The sequence below is a fragment of the Phoenix dactylifera genome, unplaced genomic scaffold (assembly GCF_009389715.1).
Source record: "Phoenix dactylifera cultivar Barhee BC4 unplaced genomic scaffold, palm_55x_up_171113_PBpolish2nd_filt_p 000300F, whole genome shotgun sequence".
NCBI lineage: Eukaryota > Viridiplantae > Streptophyta > Magnoliopsida > Arecales > Arecaceae > Phoenix > Phoenix dactylifera.
The window spans coordinates 1-16235 of NW_024067777.1; the positions used below are offsets into that span (position 1 = coordinate 1).

At 46.2% G+C, this 16235-nt stretch overlaps 1 long non-coding RNA gene across 1 annotated transcript; it reads left to right on the top strand.

The window, feature by feature from the left end:
* Nucleotides 1-976: 976 nt before the first annotated feature.
* On the top strand, nt 977-5435 carry LOC120105496. The gene is made up of 3 exons (XR_005507898.1): nt 977-1136; nt 1207-1566; nt 5033-5435. It is a non-coding gene; the product is annotated as an uncharacterized LOC120105496 (long non-coding RNA).
* Nucleotides 5436-16235: the final 10800 nt, after the last annotated feature.

The window sequence follows — 16235 nt, forward strand, 5'->3', positions numbered from 1 at the left end:
GGTTCGGGGCGTCCCGAGCTGTACCGGCCGCAGACTGAGACAGTTCCAGCGACGAAAACGAGACCCGCATCGGAAGGGGAGAAGACGAAGGAAAAAGAGAAAGAGAAAGAGAGAGCAGGGGAGGGAGGAGAGAGGAAGAGAGAGGAAGGTCGAGGCTGGCCTCCACGGCTAGCTGGTAGAATCCAGGGAGGCGCTGCGTGGAGGAGGGAGCCGCAGAAGCTCGCTCCGGTCCCCTATTTCATTTGAAACAGGGGATGGAGGAGCCCCTTTTATTTTTAAGGTTTTTAAGTGAAAGTCGGCAAATCAATTGCCGACTTTACTTATTAAAAAAATTAAGTAAAGTCGGAAATTGGTTTGCCGACTTTTACTTAAAAATCTTAAAAATTAAAGAGCCCCCTTCGGCCCTTGTTTCGAATGAAATAGGGGACCGGAGGGAGCCCTTCTTCCGTGGCTTCCTAGCGACTCTCCGTCTACCGCCTTCTTCGTATGGCGGCTCTCCGACCTCCGTCTCCTCCGCGCGGCGGCTCTCCTACCCTCCGCGGGCCTCCCTTGGCCTCCTCCTTCTCTCTTTTTTTTCTTCTCTCGTTCTCCCTCTCCTCCGCTTTTTCTACTATGTCAGTACGGCCCAGCACGGCACAACGCGGGTCCGGCACGACATAGCGCGGATCCGTACCGACTCGTCCTATCGGACAACCGGTACGGGATCCGGTACCGGTTCCGTCGACCCTGATCTCCAAACATATTCACAAGTTCTCATAAATCTATTTAGCTTATCAAGATTGGTTAAAGGATGCCACCACCTCACTGTGAACCCAATTATAAGGCTCAATAAGCAACTGAATGTGAAAGTTATATGGTCTCTTTTCATTATTTTATTTGGACATTTAAGTGTCATGAACTGTGATGGAATTTGATCTCTTTTGCAGGTTGCGATTTGAAACATCATCTTTTTCTAAATATGCTGGGTTTACTGGTTGTTCGTCTTGGTTGGACTGTGGTCCCCAAGGGAGTTACTTTTCTCTGATGGATTTCCTGTTGCCAAGGATTTCAATCGTATAGTTTGCACTTGCTTTAATGGTGCATCCAACATTTCTCAAGCTGGGGGTCTAGCTTGTCTTTCTTCTGAAGGTTTAAAGGTGAGTTTGAAGACATCACAATGCCAATCATTCATTAACATTGCTTTGCTTAGATTTCATGTGTGTGCAGGCCATGAAGGATGTGATCAGATTCTATAAAGAAAATTCTGAAATAATTGTCGATACATTTACTTCACTTGGTTTCCATGTATATGGTGGGAAGAATGCTCCCTATGTTTGGGGTGCACTTTCCAGGTCGAAGCTCATGGGATGTGTTTGCTGAGATTCTTGAGAAGACACACCTGGTTACAACTCCTGGCAGCGGGTTTGGACCTGGGGGCGAGGGCTTCATCAGGGTCAGTGCCTTCGGTCATAGAGGAAATGTTCTGGAAGCTTGCACAAGACTGAAACAGCTGTACAAGTGAGCAAGAGTAGCCTTCCAAGGCCCCATGCAGCTGTTGCCGTTCTACAGGATTTCTGCAATTTCCTGGTATCTTCATTGACAATTTTGTCCTCTGTTTTATGGCTATGAAGTGTTTGGGCTATGGATTAGAAGAAAGCAATCCTCTGTTATAAAATGAGTAATGCAGCACAAGTGAGATGAACTCAAGAGAGCTCCGTCTCCTTAAAAAATAAGAGTTGCTAGTAAGAGGATCACCATCCTCTTAAAACTCATGAACAATCTAGCTCTCTTGAGTTCACACCTTGTGAACCTCAAGAGATAAACTATTTTATGAGGATGTATAAAGAAATGCTCTCAATGTACAAATAGCAGTCCTTTATTGGACTTGAGAATCCTCTTTCTATTCAATTTAAAACAAAACTTCATTTTGCTGAACTAACAAGAAATAACTTCTCTACTCAAAGTATTCCATTTACTCATCTAGGAAAGTACCTGTTCATTTAGGAATGCACTTCTCTCGTAACTAAAATAGATTTAAAATAAACAAGTAAACCAGAAGTCTTGAAGAGGTTCAACACCTAAACTATTGGGTGGCAATCTGTTAATTCCTGCAAGTATCTAGTTGTCATAATTTATGGCAACTCCAATTAATAGGCATTTCTTTTTTCTCCCCCTCTTTTATTGAGCCTTTTTGATGTGGTCTGTCTTGCTGCTGCTTGAATTTGGTTATAATTTGTCTTACATCAGTCCCCTTGAACAAAACTTGTAATTGAGTTTGTTTTAGCTTGGCAGCCTCTATGATGACATAAGATTTAATTTATACTTCAAAACTTGTCCATAGTTGAGACCTTTTGACTATTTTAGAAAATTATTCACAATTAAGAAAAACTGATCTTCCATTTTGAAAAGTTTTGGTTTTGATGTTTGCCATGTAAGCTGAGATGATTTTCTTCCTGTTTTTATGAAAGACATAAATATTTCCTTCTGATCAGAGTTTTTATCAGGACTAATCTTGTTCTAGCGAGGAATATATAACATGCACCCATATTTACTACATTGCAAACCATTTCATTTTCATACATTTTTCCAATAGAAAATATAATGTTTCCTTCACGTGCTTTGGGTGTGATAATGTCCTTGTTGCTACAAAACATAACTCCATTAGTTTATGTTTCCTACTATTGATCTTTCTCATCAAGCAGGTATTAGTACTGTTGTGGTTCAAATTCGGCCCGAGGGTGACCACGCCGGAGGAGTCAGGGGAGCTGCCGGACAAGACGGAGAAGAGTATCACTTCCTGCGCGCCGGCGGACCTGCACAAAGCCTCACTGGTGGGGTTCCGGTGAGGGCCCTCCGATGATGAAGTTAGGATAGATTTTAGGTGGTCTAACCAAAAAGTCCTTAAGCGTTATCTGATGGGGCTATTTATAGTCCCTGCGGAGATGCCCATGTGGCGTGCAGCCAGGGTTTGCTTGAGGCATACGGTGTAGGCTGTCTTTGTGAACGGTATGGCGTCGATAGAGGTGGCAGGGTATGGTTCCTGGTTGACATGTTGTGGAGTGGCCAGCAAGTAAAGCATGGCGCAGTGAGGTTGTAATGTATGGCCACGTATGTGAACATAAGGGCGCGCATAGGTGCGCACGCGGATGTGGCCGTGGGCGAGGTCGGACTCGCTTGGGGGCCGCGACATATATTTGTGAGGTCGGCTCGACGGACACTGAGGTCGGTCTAGCCTCCTCGGCTCTGAAGTCAGCTCGGTAGGGGGCCCTGAGCTCGGGCCGGGGCGTCGTTACGGATACATGCGGTCGACGAGGTCTCTTCGGCTCTCGGTCGATCCTGCAGAGCGCTCCGAGCCTGGCTCGAGGGGCATCATTATAGATACCTGCGGTCGACGGGGCCTCTTTGGCTTTTGGTCGATCCTGCAGGGCGCTTCGAGTGGAGAGGTCCGGCCGAGGTCTGCTCGGTCTTTTGTAGGGTTTGGGGTCCGACTGGTGTTCAGCAGGACTGAGATCTGGCCTGCTCGGTGCTGATGTCTATTTGGCTGAAATTGGATGGTCCCATGTTGTGAGCAGAACCATTTTGCCCTCCATCATTTGCCCCCCCGACTTCTGAGGTCGAGTCGTTCTTCGGCTCGGATGAAGGAAGTAGCTGGACAGTTGGTCGTCCGGTCATAACCAAGTGCTTATGAGGACGTGCGCACTGCGCTGGGTACACTTTGCATAATTGAGGGCTGGTTATTTCAGGCTGAGTCTTGCAAGCTGAGCTTGAGTGGATCCGGTTGCCACGTCAATTGAAGCGGAAGCGGCCGCAGGAGTTCTTTGAAGTGTTGCGTGTCCGCTCCTTCTCAAGGCGTCGCTGGGTGGAACGCGAGGAGTCAGTCATTAATGTCCTATTCTCCGAAGCGGCTCTCATGACCGTTTCAGTCTTTAATGCTATGATCCAGGAAGATCCGTCGAGGAAGTTTCTAGATCTACCATGTGGCGAGATCTGGCTGCTTGGCCACTTGGTTAATTCGATCTGAGCCGTCGAGGTAGGTTATATAAGATCTCGGGTGAGGGGGGGATCTTAGAGCCCTCACTCGATTTCTTTTACTTCTATTTTCTTCCCTGGCCGCCATCTTCGTTGTGAGAAGTTGCAGGGATGATCTTCAGTAATAAGACCCTGATAGCTCGACACAACGAGGTGGTTGTATCGGATGGAGCTCGGTCTGAGGAGAGGTCGCAGAACCTCATCACCGGCGTGACCAAGAGCTTCCGCTACAAGATGCGCTTTGTCTTGGTCCGCCGACGCCAGGGTGGATGATGCCTGGAGGGAACGAGGCTCGTCGAGGCGCGCGAGCTCGTCGCCGAGGTGATGGTCTGGGATGCTGCAGAGGCCGCCACTATGGTCAGATCAGAAGCTACTCAAGCTGACAGTTCTTTTCTACTTGTTTTCTTTTCCTTCACCAAGATCGGTAGCCATATTGAACACTTGGGGCATTCTTTAGATTGATTCCTGGACTGATTGTAACGGTAACAGTCAACTGGCTGTGAGCGTGCATATGGATTTTGAGAAAGTTTCTTTATAGTTTGTTGCTCCTCTCTGTTGTCTTGTTGGCCTGTTGCCTGTATCCCGCACTCTGGGTGATAGGGGTTGGTCTCTAATAGCAACCTTCTCTTGAATTTGTGGCACTTCATGTGAAGATTCTATTACAATAACTTTGCTTGCTGAGGAGCTTTAATGTCACTCTAACTGTGCTTCTACTTTGTTTGCTGCTCCGACAATGTTATCCATCCCAATAGGTTGAATAGAGATTCTATCATGGATCACAGATATTAACTTGCCTTGCAATCTAGCAGCTTGCATGACTGCTCAATCTTAAATAGATTATTACATGGAAATCAAATAGAAAACTTGTTCTGCATAAGCTTTTACACCTCGCTTGCAATTTTGATATTATTGAAATAGTGTTTGATGATAGTCAGCAGGTAAAATTTGCACCTTAAATTCTTCATCCATTGCCATGCCCCACATTGCTGAGTCCGTTCTAATTGTAGCTATTCCTACCATGCAGAAGTTGTCACTTGGCTTGTAGGCAACAAGTTTCAGCTGCTTCTTTTTGGGAATCACCATTAATCAAAGAACATTTCAACTTCCGCAGGCCAGTCGAGAAAGTCTTTATGATCGTTGAAATCCCTGAAATCTACCTTCATGCAAGCCCTGAAATCTACCTTCATGGGATCGTCATGATCTTGATGTCGCTTGTGTGTAGCATCTTTTTGAAGGATAATTTGATCCACTTCACTCTTACCATCCTATCGCAAGGCACCATAGTTGGCTGTGTGTTGCATGTTGTCAAGGTTGATTTAGTCTGCCTACCATCTTGGACTGATTTTTGAAGTGCTTCAATTGATGCTTGGAACATGTCTTGTGTCAAGTACCGATTAGCCTGAATATCACCCACATTGCCTGTCAAACCATTGCTGCTGTTGTTTGTTGGAAATTATCAAGCCAAGGAAAAGTACTGCTCTAATTCCACCTAATGCGATACAAGCCAGATAAACTCAAGAATGAGCACCGTCCACTGAAAAAAAAAAGTTGATAGCAAGAGGATCGCTGGCCTTTTCAGAATTTGATTGGATGATTGGACTAAAAATTTTATAGAATTCAAAGATTGGAACAGTACAACTATCAAAATTATAAAATTACAAGCTGGGTTAGATTTAGATTTATAAATATCCACAGATGGTTTTGGAGTGAGTGGGTCTGAATTTTATAGAAAGGAAGCAGATTTTTTTTTATAACTAAAAAAAAATATAAGCAGTGTACCTAAAGAAATAAAAAATTTTCTGTGGATGTACAAAAAGGTGCTCCTATGGTTCGAGGAGCATGCTTCTACTCAATTTAAAAGAAAGAAAATTTTCTAGTCAAATTATTTTACCAATTTATATGGGAAAGTTACCATTCATCCTATATAGGTAGTTTTAAAATAAACAAGTAAACCAGAAGTCTTGAGCAAGTATGCTGTTGGGTGGCAATACCATCAATTTCTGCAGGTATCTGGGTGCCATAATTTTTTTAAGCAACTCCAGTTAATATTTTTTTTAATTTTTTTTTAAAGTTTTTTGGTCTGGTCCTTGTTGATTTTGCTGCTGCTTGAACTTGGGTACAATTTGTCCTACATCAATGGGCCATTTTTTTTTCTCCAGTTTGTAGTCTATTTTGTTAGGTCTCCACATTTCTTTAGGAGCCAAAGTTCTCGTAGCAAAGTTGATCAAAATTCAAACGACTTGGGCAAAATTTTGCAAGACTGTGAAGTGTCTGCAAATAAATTTATGCATACTGTTAACTGAGTTGCTACGTTGATTCCTGGATTTGAAGCTTCCAGGGGCATCTCTTGCACTAGTTTGCTGCAAATAATTCTCAGATCCTTGACAGGGTGCTCCACTCTAATTTTTGGCTTTTCACTGCTAAAAGAGAAAGCCTGCTCGTATACCCAACTATTGATGTAGCATTTTGATTTTTTTCTTTTTTCTAGAAATGTGAAACAATGTAGAATGGTGGCTTTTTAGAGATGTAGCATTGCCATTGATTTTGGATACCCTATTATTTCTCCCAAGTATGGAAAAAGGTAAGTGTATCATAAATTTTATATGGCATTTTATGTTGGTTCTTGTACTAATGATATGTGCAAGGCCAGTTTTGAGAGGCTTGATGGAAAAGTATTGCATTAGTGGTGAATAAGTGGAATTCTTAATCATGCTATCCTAGTGTCTGGCTGGTCTGGTGGCCATGGTTGTTGTGATAAGGTCTGTTAGGAGTGGGAATTAATGGCGAGACTGCATTGTATTATTATTTCCAATAACCATTATATATAGAGTGTACAAAAAATTATGGATTTACAACCGTAGAGGCATTCTGTTCTAACCTAGAGGTTTTGTGTTCTTATCCAGTTTCAATACTTGAAATGTAGAAGTTTCGTGTACCAAAATGATGAACGGCCGGATGATGGTCAAGGTCTAAGATCTGCAGTTTTCTCCAATGATTATTTGTGCAGCTAAAAGGCTAATATTGCAACATAGGAACAGCTTGGTGTGTAGCCATGTTTAGCCTGTGCCCTTCTACTTGTTGGCAACCCCGTGATTGCTCTGCAAGTGACCCTAGTGAAATTAACTATCAAACATACTCAGCTTAGTGATTCTTTTTCAGAAAAAGAAAAAAAAAATTGAAAGGTAAAATGAAAATATAAGTGTGGATCATTTATTCAGTTTGTGGATGTTGGAATCCAATGAGAAATTGAAACTGGATCTGGAAACAAATATCAGAAGTTTTATATAAGAATATATAAATAGATTATTTATAGGATACCGTGTGGATTGAACTTACGACTCTCCTTTTTGTGATATAAATCCAAAACAAAAATATATCTACAATATTTTTGCATAAATATAATGGTAGGCTCCTTCATTCTACTACGTCCTGCTCATGTTGAGGATGTCCTGCTGAACAGTGTAATGCAGAATTCCCCGGCTCTCTCAAGTAAATCTGATTTCTCGGTAACTTTTACGTTGGACACTTTCTCACTTTGAGAAAGACTAAACCTTTTGGTTTCTTTCTATTATTTAATGCACTAACAAAAAAAATATCTCCTTCAAGTTTAACATTTCTTATCCCAAATCCAGTCCAAAATTATAGAACAATGCAAGAAAAGAGAGCCTCCATATGCTCTACTTTATCTCAGGATGCCCTCCTGATTCAAAAAGCCAAAAAAAAAAAAAAAATCTGAAAAATGAAAACAAAACATCCACTTGTTGAAGGGGCAGAGGTGTATCTTTCGTGAGAAAGAAGGATATGCCCTCCTTCTTGCAAAACCATCAAATCATCCATTGATCACTTTGAGATCTTTATAGGTGCATGAGTATACACTTTGGAACACTTTGGGATCTATGCGATGGGTGATCTAACAAGAGAAATTATATCTTGCACCATGTAGCCATGTGCCCCACTGATCATCGAGCTATATTTCTATAGGTTTCATTCATCATGCACTCGTCTCTATGCCATGTTGGTGGGCATAGTGTAGGGTGGATGCACATAGCCATGTTGGTGCGCATAGTGTAGGATATAATTTCTCAATCCAACAGTGGATGTGCATGGCCTTGTTGATGCGCATGGTGTGAACGGGAGTTGGGGAGGGGTGAACGGTTGTGGTGTCGGATAAGCGTGAAAAGGAGAAGGGGGGAATGAAAGGGAAGGCGAAGGGGATGAGGGTGAAAGGGTAAGAAGGGTGGCGGTTCCAATGAGACAGCAGGAAATAAATGGGTTCGGGACTGAACCCTTTAAGGGATGAAAAGGAGGGGGTCACAGAGAGGGGGTGGGTGTCGGGCAGTGGACCAAGAAAAGTAGGGCAGTGAACGAGGTGGAGGAAGTGGAGGTGGAGCCTGAGGGCGGTGAGGCGGAGCAGCGATGATGGGAAGCTTGGCTTGGCAGGGATGGCGGCTTGCGGCGGTGCGGCCGGAGGAGGTGGCGGTCGGAGGAGGGGCTCGGAGGAGGCTGTGCCCGGAGGAGGCGCTCGGAAGAGGCACTCAGAGCCGGAGGAGGACCTCGGCGGAGGAGGCGCTTGGGGGGGGGAGGGGAGGAGGCGGCGCTCGGAGGAGGAAAAGGGAAGATGGGGATCGGGCGGCAGCCGAGATGGAGATCCAGTTGGCGACGCAGGGATGGCACCACTGCGACCACGGTGACCGCGGGACGATGACGTAAGCGAGGCGGGGCCGATGACGATCTTAGGGCGGTGGCTTGGCCGGTGAAGCTCCGGCGGCGACGAGGCACCGAGGCGGAAGCAGGGAGACCTCGGCGGTGCGGCGACGATGATGGTGGCAAGGCAGTCGGACGATCGGGGAAGAAGATGAGAAGGTAGAGTTTTTTTTTTTTTTTTGGCACGCACGTGCGGTCACGTGCGAGGGAGCACGTGCGGTCACGTGCGAGGTAGCACATTCGGGTTGAGCACGTGCAAATCATGTGCGGGCTTTTTTTCTTTTCTTTTTTTTTCAACGGCACGTGCGGTCACGTGCAAACCTTTTTTTTTAGCTAGCATGTGCGGTCACGTGCGGTTTTTTTTTTCAATGGGCATGTGCGGTCACGTGCGATTCTTTTTTTTTTTGCATCTGGGCTACCGAGTTGTGGGTTAATGAGTTTGGCACTTACCTATTAATTTGTTCTTCTTCAACCTCCCGATGGGTTCGGGAGGACGCTCCGAGCGTCGCGTTGGTGGCTGCGAGGCATGATGTTGAAGACCCCCGTAAGCCACGCCGCAAGAGGAGCAACAACCGCACACCAACCGAGGGCCAAAGTAGCCATGCCAACCAAGGAGGGTCATCGGACCATAAGGAGGCCAACAGAGGGTTAAGCCGAGGCCAACTACTTTGCTTGGAAAGCCTTTGTCAAGCCCCTTCATTTGTTCGAGCACGCCTAACCTCGGCCGAGCCAAACGTGCACCCATGCATACCTAAGCCTCGACCAAGCATGCCCAACCTTGGCCGAACCCACCGCGCACGCAGCCCCGCCGAAGCCATGCCGCAGCCAAATCCTGCGGCGGCCAACCTCACGTGCTACAGTGCGGCGAGATTCTTAGGCAAGAACCTCGCCAGCTACAGTGCTCGCGCACAGCCAGCCTGCCAGCAGCCTGCTACAGTGCGGCGAGGTTCGGCAGGACGAACCTCGCCTGCTACAGTGCCCGCGCGCACAGTGTCCGCGCGCCCAGGCCCGTGCCCAGCCACGCGCGCGCCCGCCTGCCATTGCCCGCGCCCGCCCGAGCGCCCGCGCCCGCCCGCGCGCGCCCGCCAACCTGGCGCGCGCCCGCCAACCTGGCGCGCGCCCGCCAACCTGGCGCGCGCCCGCCAACCTGGCGCGCCCAGTCCCAGTCCCACCCGGACTGGGACACGTCCAGCCGGGACGCGCGACCCAGCCAATCGGGACACGTGTCCCATGCGCCCCGCCTGTGTGCCTAGTCCCAGTCCCTCCCGGACTGGGACTCTTCCAGCCCCAACCGGGACACGCGTCCCGTGCGCCCAGTCTGCGGGATCCAGCCATCCATCCGCCTCCATTCAACAGCCAAGGATCAATGACTAACCAGCTGCGGGAGGACCTCTTCTTGGGTGATTTTGAGCCATATATCTCATGCCAATCAACGGTGGAAAAGGCCTTGCATCCATGAGAAGATAATATGCCATGTTTTGTCTAGGACTTAGCCTATAAATAAGGTTGAGAGGGGCCATTGTAGGGCATCCAATGATCAATGAGTGGAGTCTTGTTTCTCTTGTGAGAGAGTCGGCCGTAAGGCTTGGGCTATTGGGGGGTTTGGCCTTCAATAGATTTCGGTCCTTAGATCTTGTGTTCTAGGACTTGGGCTAGTGGTAGATCCATCAATCTCCACTAGATTGGGCTAGGAAGAGATCTCTCAATGTCTTGCTAGATTTCTTTTGCTTTATTTGTTCTTGTCTTTTGCTTTCGATTTAGAGGAATATAAATCAAGTTTGCTTTCATTGTTGATCTTCTTCTTGCATTATTCCACCGGGCGTTGCCTACAATCGGTCCATCATCATTGTTTTTGAAGGCGCACGCGAGGAGCGCAAGGAAAGGGGCTTGGTGAGGGGCTTTAGACCGTGAGCCTCCATCAAATTGTTGCTTTCATTGAGAGATATATTCTTCAAGGAGGTAACGTTCTCATCTGCAGAAAATTCCAGATCTGATTTTTGGTGTTTGGAGGAATAGATTTGTGGAGCATATTAGGATCTGGAGTTGTTTTAAAAATTCTGCAACCACATATCCTTGATTTGGAATTCTGCAATACATATATCTTGATCTTTGAAGATCCTGCAGAAATTTTCAGATCTGAATTGGAGTGTTTGGAGATTGGATTTGGGGGTTAAATATATTTTATCCATTGCTGTTTTAACTTTCTGAAACCCATATTGGTTGATCCAAGGGTGATTAAAAATTCTGCAGCCCACATACCTTAATCTGAAGTTCATAAAAAATTCTGTATCTTATATTGGGCTTGAACTTGTATTCAATTAGGAGATTTAATTTTCTGTTTTTCATCATTGTAAAACCTCTGTCGGAGGCTGATTGAGTGGTGTACACGTCAGGTGGGGCCTGGTTTGAGAAGTTTCTGTGTTGCAGAAAAATTCTGCAACAAGGTGTTTGTTTGGGCTGTTAAGAACAGGGTTTTCTGAAGCTTTGATTTTGATTTTTTGTGGAGAGTTTCAGAGCTTATTAGTCACTGTAATAGGCATCTTTATGTATTGATTTGGTTTTGTTTTGAGGGAGATATTGGCTGCTGGAGTCAGTAGACTGCTGCAGAAATTTTCTGCAGTCCAGAAATTTTTTGTGCAGCAAGACTTTGGGGCTTGATTGGGTCTGGTTTTTGGGAGTTAGAAGGGGCTGTTGTTTAGGGTTTTAGAGTCCTAAAACAGAGGGTTAAAAGGAGATGGAGTTCCCCCAAAATAACAACCAAGATAGGAGGTTAGAAGCCCTTGAGGTTAGTTCGGCCAACCTTAACCGGGCATTGGAAACTTTGTCCAATACTATGGCTGCAAATATGGCTGAAATAAGGAGAGAAAACAATGCCAACATGGAGAGGTTGGAAAGGAGGATGCTAGAGAGGGAACATAAGAGGGTACAAGAAGAAGTGCCTAGGTCGCATGCCGCACGGCAGGGCCAGGCAAGGTATGAGAGCGATGCCATTAGTGTTCAGGGTACACATCATGCAGATCATGGCATTAGGCACCATGGGCGAATGGGAGGAAGGATAGAAGCCGAGGGCTTAGTGTTTGAGAGGTGGCTTGATGATGAGCGGGTTAGTAATGGCCATAACAATCATGATGAGGTCGATAGTGAACCCGAAGAACGGCCCTTCCATGCTCAAAGGCCTCATGGCCAAAGAGAACCCATGGCAAGGAGAGGAAGAAACATGCGGGGTAATTACTTTAGAGATGATGACTATAGGGGTCCATGGCCTAAAGAAGAAGGGCTTAGAAAACCCAAAATTGACTTCCCAAAGTTTGGTGGAGGAGACCCGTATGAGTGGCTTTACAAGGCGGATCAGTACTTTGACGTTTATGACATCCCACAGGCTGTCGGGTGACCCTAGCCAGTTTCCACTTAGAGGGTAGGGCTAGCCGATGGTGGAGGTGGATCCGGACCTTGTATGAGAAAGAAGGGAGAAGGTTGGGGTGGACTGCCTTTATGGACGAATTCATGAAACAATGGGGACCATCCCCCGTTGTCAATCACCATGGTCAACTTGCAAAACTTAAACAGGAGGGCAAAGTCCAGACCTACATCGATGAGTTCCGGCAATTACAAATTATGGTCAGCGGATGGTCCGACGAAGCCTTGCTTGGTACCTTTATCGACGGCCTCAAACCATGGCTAGCCAAGGAGATCAAACTCAAACAACCAACACGGCTACAAGAGGCGATGCGCATGGCGGAGATCCTAGACCAAAGCTATAATCCGGAACGACGTTCAACCAAGGATGGTGCCATCAGCAAGTTCACCAAACCACAACCATCCAAGGTAAATTTCAGATCCAAAGAGACAACTTCAACAGGTTCCAAAAATCAGCAAAAGGAGGTAAAGAAGTTGTCACGTGATGAGCTGCAAGATTACATAAAAAAGGGGCTATGTTTCAAGTGTGGTGAAAAGTGGAGCCGGGAACATCGTTGCAAGACCGGCCAAGTCTATGTCCTTGATGCAAGCAGCGACGAAGAGCCCGCTGCATCTAAAAATTCAGATAGCAGCAGCGAGGAGGAAGATCACCCCGAAGAGATCAAACCGTGCGCAGAAAATCAGCATGCTGAATTGTCACTCAATGCACTTTGCGACGCACCAAAACCATCTACTATAAGGCTCATGGCTTGGATCGGCAAGCATGAGGTCTCCTTGTTAGTGGACAGCGGCTCTTCTCACAATTTCATCAACTCAGCAATCGTACAAAAGGTTGGACTCAAAGGTACATCGGTTTCACCGTTTGAAGTCAAAATTGCTAGTAGTGAAAAATTACTATGTGCTGAAATTGTTAATAATGTAAAGATGAATGTACAAGGGGTGAGAGTTAAAGCCGACCGACATGTACTTCAATTAGTCGGCCTAGACATTTTATTGGGAAATGCATGGTTATGTAGTCTAGGTCGGGTGGTGACTGACTTCGACGCAATGACCATGGAGTTTAAACTCGGTGGCAGAAAGAGAACATGGACGGCCTTGAGTAGCAAAGAAGTACGGCCTTGCGAGGCCAACATGATAGAAAAACTTTGCAAAGGAGGGGCTAGCTGCTTTGCCGTTGTTATGGCTAGCCCGAACCAAGAAGGTCCTCTCCAAGATGATGCAGAAATCTAGCAGCAGCAAGTACTTGAGGGGCTGCCACCTCCAATCCGAAGGGTGTTAGAGGCTCATCAAAGTGTCCTCCAGAAGCCTACTTCCCTCCCGCCACAACGAGGCTTTGATCATCCAATTCGGATGAAAGATGAGACTGCTGCGATCAATGTTCCACCATACAGGTACGCGCACTTTCAAGAGGGAGAAATTGAGCGCCAAGTTGATGAAATGCTTAGCCAGGGGCTGATCCGACATAGCTCGAGTCCCTTCTCCTCACCTGTTCTATTGGTGAGAAAGAAGGATGGCTCATGGAGATTCTGCACCGACTACCGAGCCTTTAACGAAGCAACCATCAAAGATCGTTTTTCGATCCCTACGGTGGACGAGATGCTCGATGAATTGCATGGTGCCAAGTTCTTCACCAAATTGGACTTACGAGTCGGCCACCATCAAATCAGAATGAAAGAGGATGATGTGCACAAGACGGCCTTTAGGACACATTCCGGCCACTACGAGTACTTGGTGATGCCATTCGGTCTATGCAATGCACCATCAACATTCCAAGCGGCCATGAACGAAATTTTTAGACCCTACTTGCGAAGGTTTGTCTTAGTATTTTTTGATGACATCTTGATATATTCCAGATCCATGGACGAGCACCTTGAGCACTTGGAGATTGTTCTACGCACCTTGGAGGAGCACCACTTTCACATCAAGCCTTCAAAGTGTGTGTTCGCGCAAGCAGAGCTCGAGTGCTTGGGCCACATAATTTCAGCCGAAGGAGTTCGTGTGGATCAGCGAAAAATTCAGGCCATGCTCGATTGGCCATGGCCGAAGGATATCACGGCCCTAAGAGGATTTTTGGGGCTAACAGGCTACTACCGACGATTCGTAAAGGATTACGGGCTGATTGCAAAGCCGCTGACCACCATGCTAAAAAAAGGAGGTTTCATGTGGACCATTCGAGCACGAAGGCATTTGAAGACCTCAAGGAAGCTATGACACAAACACCGGTACTTGCCTTACCCGACTTTTCCAAATCGTTCGAGGTCTACACCGATGCTAGTGGCAAAGGTATAGGTGCTGTTTTGGTGCAGGAACGATGACCCTTGGCCTTCATTTTCAAAGCATTAGGGCCAAGGAAGAAAGCTTGGAGCACCTATGCAAGAGAATTGTTGGCGGTTATACATGCGGTGAAGATTTGGAGGCCATACCTTCTCAGCCGACGCTTCACCATCATCACGGACCAGCAAGCACTTCGCCATCTACTTCAACAGAAGATAGTGACTCCCGAACAGCAAATTTTTTTTGTAAAGTTGCTGGGATTTGAGTACGACATCATCTATCAACCCGGCAAAGAAAACAAAGTGGCTGACGCATTGTCGCGAAGGGAGAACAACCAGATGTTGTGGGTGGCTGAAGACATGAACGAGCCGCAGAATTTTGCAGCAATCAGCGGCGTTGATTGGAGGATTTGGGACCGAGTTCGTGAGGCAACAAAGCTTGACGCCCGAGCACAAGAAATCCAAGAAAAACTAGATGCAGTGGCTACGGATGTTGCAGAATTTAAGGTATGTGACGGTCTGATTTTTTACAAGGGAAATGTCTATGTCCCCGACGTCCCCAACTTGAGAAGGAACATCTTAGACCACTTCCACAACAGCAAGGAAGGTGGCCATTCAGGTTGGCTTCGCACCTACCTTCGTGTAAAGCACCTTTTCTATTGGGAAGGGTTGAAGCGCGACGTCAAAACCTTGGTGGCCGAGTGCGAGACATATCAGAAGACCAAATATGATCCACGGGCACCCACCGGACTGCTGCAACCTCTTCCCATCCCGAACATGATATGGGAGGATCTGACCATGGACTTCATTGAGGGTCTACCGACAAGCAAGGGCTACGAGGTGATCCTAGTGGTGGTTGATCGGCTAAGTAAGTATGCACACTTCATACCTCTTAAACATCCTTACACAGCCAAGTCAGTTGCACATGCATTCGTGGAGACCATTGTTCGACTCCATGGAGTACCAAGGAGCATTGTCACCGACTGAGATCGAGTCTTCATGAGTACTTTCTGGAAGGAGCTGTTCACCTTGCAAGGAAGCAAACTAAAAGCCAGTTCCTCTTACCATCCACAGACAGACGGACAGACAGAGATAGTCAACAGAACCTTGGAGCAATACCTGCGCTGCTTCTGCCATGAACAACAATCACAGTGGGAAGCTTTCATACCCTAGGCTGAATTTTGGTATAATACTTCCTACCATTCATCCATTAAATTGAGTCCTTTTGAACCTGTGTATGGGAGACCCCCGCCACTATTGACTACATATGAGAGGGGCACGGCCCGAAGTGAGGAAGTTGAGCAGGAATTATTGGCAAGAGACGAAGTCCTAGCAAATGTAAAAAGAGAGCTCCGGAAGGCACAAGAAAGAATGAAAAGGTTCTACGACCAAGGCCGCCGAGAAGTTTGTTGGAAATTGTATCCTAAGAGTCAATTGTCAGTGCGCTGATGATTAAATTTTGTAAATGAATTGACAAATTAATAAAATATTATTTGGCATTGTTCATCATTTCATTGTACATCTTCAAATGAACTCTTATATGATGAAGTCCACAGGACTTGTTTTATGATAAAGGAGGATTTATCTTCAAGTCCTTAAAACTGTTTGCGATCAAATGATATGTTGTTACTAGGACGACAACATTATCGAGATTAGGTCGTTGTGTGACATATACGTTGATTGTCCTCTTAACCAAGGAGTGTGTGGAGACACTGATATGTCACACAGGTGAAGTGTAGAAGTACATTTCACTGAACATGACCAATTCCGGAATGCTGTACTGTCAAGAGATGTTCCGAGTGGATATGGGTATAAGTTTGGCCCTCTGACCTG